The following is a 6,000-nucleotide window of genomic DNA, read 5'->3' on the forward strand; positions in this document are numbered from 1 at the left end:
GTCTTCTTACTGCAAACGAGATGCCTATCAAATTTAGGGTCTATGTTTTATTTGGATGTGTATTAGTGCTAAGCTCTATTCCTTCCATTTTAGTTGGATGAAATGTTCCAAAAAGAAGGGGACTATTCTCTGCTTTGACCTCCACGTAATACGTCAGAGCCACACAGGCATAAAAACACCCTTCTTCCAGAAACAATGGGCATCCAAAGTGAATTTCCTTATTTTTTAGCAGTGATCTCAATCTTGTTTTTGCACCTTTAAATATAATTGAATTTCCCACAGCATTTCCAAATCTATTTTTTAAACAAGTCAAGTTTTATCATTTTCCATATCCTTCTGTATTTAAAAACTGCATAAAGCAATTTTAATCTGAAGTACATTTAATTAAAATATAAATTGCTAAAGCGTATAATACTTGCTATGTTAAATTTTATTAAAATTTTGTTTAAAAATGAATTGAAAAAAATACCTAAATCCCTTTAGAACTGGAAATTTCTTGAAGATTCTCTAAACCAGCTCCCCCCACCCTTTTTTAAAATAAGTGACTCTTTTTTTTTTTAAGATTTTATCCATTTATGAGACAGAGAGCAAGCAGGAGGAGGAGCAGAGGGAGGAGAGGGAGAAGCAGACACCCTGCTGAGCGAGGAGCCCGACACAGGGCTCCCATCTCAGGATCCCCCCGCCAGATTGTGACCCAAGTCAAAGTCAGCTGTGCAACCGACTGAGTCACCGTCACCCTTAATTCACCTGAAAGAAACACGAACCTGGGAGAGTAAGTAGCTTGCCTACACCACATTCTAAATGAGAACTCCTACTTCGGTGATCTTTTCCTTACACAATGATGGGTTATAAGTAAATTGACAGGAAACTTTATTTTTAACACATATTTGGAACTGAGAAAATTTATTTGCTTTTGGTTATAAAACGCCTGCTTCACAATGTACTTCCTGTGCATTTTCTTACCTGGTCATATGAGAGAAGTACGATCAGTATACCCATTTTACAGATGAGGAAACTAAGAGAGGGAAAACTTGTATACGTCATAGAGCAATAGGTCCTGAGAATCCTTCCATGAGTTTAACCACAAAGAATGAAGATAATGTCAGCTTGACCAATACTGCTAAGATACACACGTGGAAATAATTCAAAATCTTTGTAGAAATCTTATCAAATATTAAGAACACACAACGATTTCCTCCTGCTGGATAACATTTAGCTCCAAAAAGTTCAAATTCTTTTTTCATGGCATTGTTTTTAAGTTGAAGATGTCTCCTGGGGCATAGAGAGGTAGAAATCATTAGCCCCCTTTTTATTCTCAGTGGACAAGGATGACTTTTTTTGAAACTACTGCAGAAGGGGTGAGAACTCAGAATTCAGGGTTCAGCACTCAATCTGAGCTCGAATCTGCTGAAACAAAGGACTGGCCTACATTATTGTTTCCCCTTAAAACTGACACCCGTGACCTACACCCCTATGCCAAGGGCAGGCCACATTTCCCATGTATTTATTTTAAAAGGTGAGTCTCTCTGTCGACAAAATCACGTGCGTTATGTTTTTAGAAACTAAATACTCTTTCAAATTGACTTCCACATGGAGGTCTGTGCTCCAGGCCTTCGGGCACAGCTGGCCAGTGCAGAGGAACGAGGCCGGAAGAAGGGAGCAGTGGGGAGCCGGGCTGCAGCTCCCCAGTTCTGGCCTTCTGGTGCGCTTTCCCACCCATCTCTGAACCCGAGAGGCAAGAAACAAAGAGAACTGAAGGTCTTGGACATTCTGGGAAGGTCTGCTCACTGCCTCACAGCCTTCTTTCTCTTAGAACACTTGTGGAATGAGATCTTGAGAACGGAGCACAGGCTGCAGATCTTAGCCAAAAGCCTTGATCTTATCCAAAAGGCCGAGAAGCCATGGGTTTGCAGAATTTTGAACTTAAGGCAGAAGGTTGGGTGCCTGGCAGGGTCTGAGCGCCCTTTCTTATGGAGATTCTTCTAAGCTCTCCTGGATGTTGTGACCATTCCTTGCTTTTTGAATTCAGCTTTCCTTTTCAAGTTAACAGCTGTCTTTCTGGGCTCTGTTTAATATTTCAGGTGAGAAATTTTTATTAATTCAACAGCTTCTCACCAAAGAGCCTTGCGATCAAAGGCAATACAATCATTTTTGACAAAAACGAACAAGAGTTTCTTCATTGGGGGTGGGGGGTAGCAGGGGGAGTCAGAGAGGTATACACCACAGGGAGACAGTTTTGAAGGGTGGAGGGTAATGTGTGATCTGAGTATAAAAAAGGATCCTGGGAGGAAAGGGAAGGCTTCAAGAGGGAGGTGAGGCTCAAATCCAATCTGAAACAGGGGAAGGATTTAATAATACAGCAGGAGGAGCACCGAAGACGTGGATGCGGGCCTGTAGAGACATTAATCTACAAAGTGTCTTCAGGAGACACTGAGGGGACCAGCTCCCTGGAGGGAGAAGCCTGCAAGTGAGTGCCCTTGGAGGGAAGGCTGGTCCCAGAGTCTGGGTGCACTGTGCCAACGCTGTCAACACTGGACTGCCAGGACGGAGCTCCTCTGTGGGAAACGTGTGAACAGGGATATGACCTGGGGTGCTAATTCAGAAAGATCACCCCGCAGAAAAGGGAAAGAAAACAACATGTTGTCCCTGACCCTTTTATTTCAGCTACAAATGAAAAAATAGGTGCCAAAGCAGATGATTGGGTTCTCATATCATGAGATTGTGTTCTCCCACACCCGCAAACAAAGGATGATGAAACAGAGCTGCAGCAAGTTTCCCTCAGGATGGCGGGGCCCCGAAGCACCTCCCTTCGCATGCTTCCAGATGCTTCCTAATTCTTGCTTCCATTCCGCTTCAGCCTCAGGCCTTCCCATTGGGAGACTATTTGCAGATTATCCGTACGGTCCTCCGTGCTGTTCTCTGTGGTGTGTGTGTGTGTGTTAGTGCTCTGTGATGGCAAGGAGAATTTTCTTTAGTTAACTGCTCTGCACAAAGTTGGTTTTAGGACCTTCACTTTTATTCCTCCTAACTTAGATCTCGGTTCCTAAATCTGGGGCTATTTTCCTTCGTTATCTATTTAAAACACAAAGTAAGCCCAGCTGTTAGAGTTGGAGCTTATCTATTCCACTCAATCTACTCTGTGGCAGTAGCTGGTCTTGGTCCCTCTTTATAAAACCCACATTCTTAAGATAAGAAGCCATAGGGGGCTTGGGGGGAGGCCTGACCATTTGACAACACTGTGGGAAGTCTTGGAAATGCGATGTAAGTAAATATTTTATTTTCAGATCTCCCTTTGGAGGTGCAAAGCTGCTAAGCAGCTTTGTAGCAGCTTAAAAAATAAGTTTCTTCCAGACCCGCCACTTGTGTGCTTTAAAAAAAAAAAAAAAAAAAACTAAAACAAGAAGGAAAGAAAAATACAGATGTGCAATGTGCCCAGGTGTGTTTGGGCATTTAATTTTCCCTCCCAGGTCCCAGATCACCCACTTTGGGCTTCGAGTGTTCTGAGAGCTCAGTTTCCGTGACCCCAGACTCTGATCACCTTTACAGGTTCCTCTCCCCACAACCTAAGGTTGTCTTTTGAACTACATGCAAAGGGAGTGGCATGATATGTTTTCTTTTAATTACAGGCATCTCAAAATAAGTTACTAGCAAATGAAGTGTTGAGGCCTTATCCAGACCCAGCTTGGGCAGTTTCCGTCATCAGCAACTGCCTCACTCCCTTAAAAGGTCTTGAAATCTCCTTTATAAATCCCTTGACATCACCAGCTGGCCCCTCTCCACACCACTCAGAGCCTTTTTCCTGAAACAGAGCTGGAGGGGCCTCAGAATTTTCCACCTCTCTGAACAGCCTCGTCTGTGCCATTCACCAGCAGGAGGGCAGCCTCTGTAATTTGAGCTTCTAGGTAAGTGATAACGGGGTAACTGCCTCCAAGCTTAATTCAGAACAAACGTTCGTTCGTCAAGTTCTTACCTTTTTGGGAAAGCTGCCAGTCTAACAGCTAGAACCCTGACAGGGTCAGGGAGAGAAGGTAGGAGCGGGGCAGGATTTTTGGATACGGGTCTGGTTGTCCATACTAGGGGCTGGGCACACCACTGGTGCGCTCTTGGGGTTCCAGATCTGCCTATAGTGGCCCGTGTCCATTTGTCAGATGGGCATCTTTCCCCATGGCTGCCTACTTGCTTCCAACATATGCTCTGAAAAAAAGCCCTCACGGAGCCTAATGAGGGAATGGGCTCTTCTAATTAGTCAAATTTTCTGGTTAGTGGGGAGTTACCATGGATATAGGATTTACCAAGGAGAATGAGACGAGGATACAAAGCACATTTCTGAACAGATATCTGCACACCTGTGTTCATAGCAGCATAGTCATAATAGCCAAAAGGCAGAAGCAGCCCCAATGTTCATCAACAAATGAATGGAAAAACAAAATGGGATATATAAAAAACGTGTTTCTGGGGGCACCTGGGTGGCTCAGTCCAGTCTGTGAAGTGTCTGCCTTGGACTCAGGTCATGATCCCACAGTCCTGGGATGGAGCTCCGCATCCACTCTCTGCTCAACGGGGAGCCTGCTTCTCCCTCTGCCTGCGCTCATGCGATCACATAAAAACATAAAAAGTATGTGTCTGGAGATACTGTGATGCTTCCTTAAGGTGCATGGGTTTCTTGTGGAAAGGCAGGGTCACCACCATGAATATCAATGATCACTCTGCGGATGAGCAGAAAAGCTCTGGTTAATCCGATGTTCCCATGGGACACGCACTCTGTACGATTTCAAGTCCCTCTGGAGACAAGTTGGGCTATTGAATGAGAGAGCTAATAAACAAGAAGGCTCAGGGGCTACCTCAAGGCATTTCTTAACGCTTATTTCCATGGGACTTTGACAGACTGATGCTTGAAGGGTTAGAGGAAATGAATTTCCAGCTGAACCTCAAGGGTAAGGGGAAAAGGCTTACATTCCCCAGCTGCTGGAGATGGATGTTATTTCATTCCAGATGCATTTATTGAGTGCCTACTATGTGCCGTTGCGTGACTTACGTCACTCATTCAACAGACATTAATAGTCACTGACTGTGTGCTCCATGAATGACTCTGAACAGTAGAAAGAAATCAAACAGTTCCTATCCTCGGGGGCGCCTGGCTGGCTCTGTCAGTAGAACGTGTGACTCTCGGTCTCGGGGTCATGCGCTCAAGCCCCATGTTGGGTGTGGAGCCTACTTTAAATAAATAAATAAACATTCCTATTCTCCAGGAACTCACTTTGACCCATCAAGGAGTTAAGACTGGTATTCAGATAGTGCAAAAATATTGCTGTAAAAATGTCTCTAAGGGTTCAGAGGAAGAGAAGTCACTTGCCTGGCAGCCAGGGGTACGTGGTAGGGCAAGGTGATGTAGGGAAAGCTTTGTGGGGGAGGTACTATTTCACTTGGCATTAAAGAACTATAGTATATCCATGGCCAAGGTCAGAAAACGGCATTCCAGGCAGAGGAAACAGCCCTGAGACTCTCGCTGTCCCTCAATATACTGGAGGCAGTAGAGCCCCCATCCTCCGCAGACGCACTGTGAGGTTACCCGAGACTTCTCTGCGGTCAGCCAGTGAGCCCTGCTCAATTATCCACTGAGCTCTGCAGGTCCGTCCCAGATTAACGCAAGGCCTTGGCCACAGAGGTGCGGAAGGAGCTGAGCGGGACTCGCCAAGACCTGGCTGAGCGCACACCTCCATCCTGCGCGTTTGCATATTACTCAGCCAGAAAATGATAGGGCCCCAACAAAGAGCTTTTCCTCCTGTTATAGCCAGTAAGAGGAAAAAGAGATTTTTTTTTAAAGTGGTTGCTTATTTAAAGGCCACAATTACAGGGGTGCCTGGGTGGCACAGTCAGTTGAGCATCTAACTCTTGGTTTCAGCTCAGGTCATGACCTTCAGGGTCATGGGATCAAGCCCTGCATCAGGCTCTGCACTCAGTGCAGAGTCTGCTTGAAACTTTCTCTCCCTCTCCCTTTGT

This window comes from Lontra canadensis, unplaced genomic scaffold (assembly GCF_010015895.1).
Source record: "Lontra canadensis isolate GAN:19392208 unplaced genomic scaffold, GSC_riverotter_1.0 scaffold164, whole genome shotgun sequence".
Classification (NCBI taxonomy): domain Eukaryota; kingdom Metazoa; phylum Chordata; class Mammalia; order Carnivora; family Mustelidae; genus Lontra; species Lontra canadensis.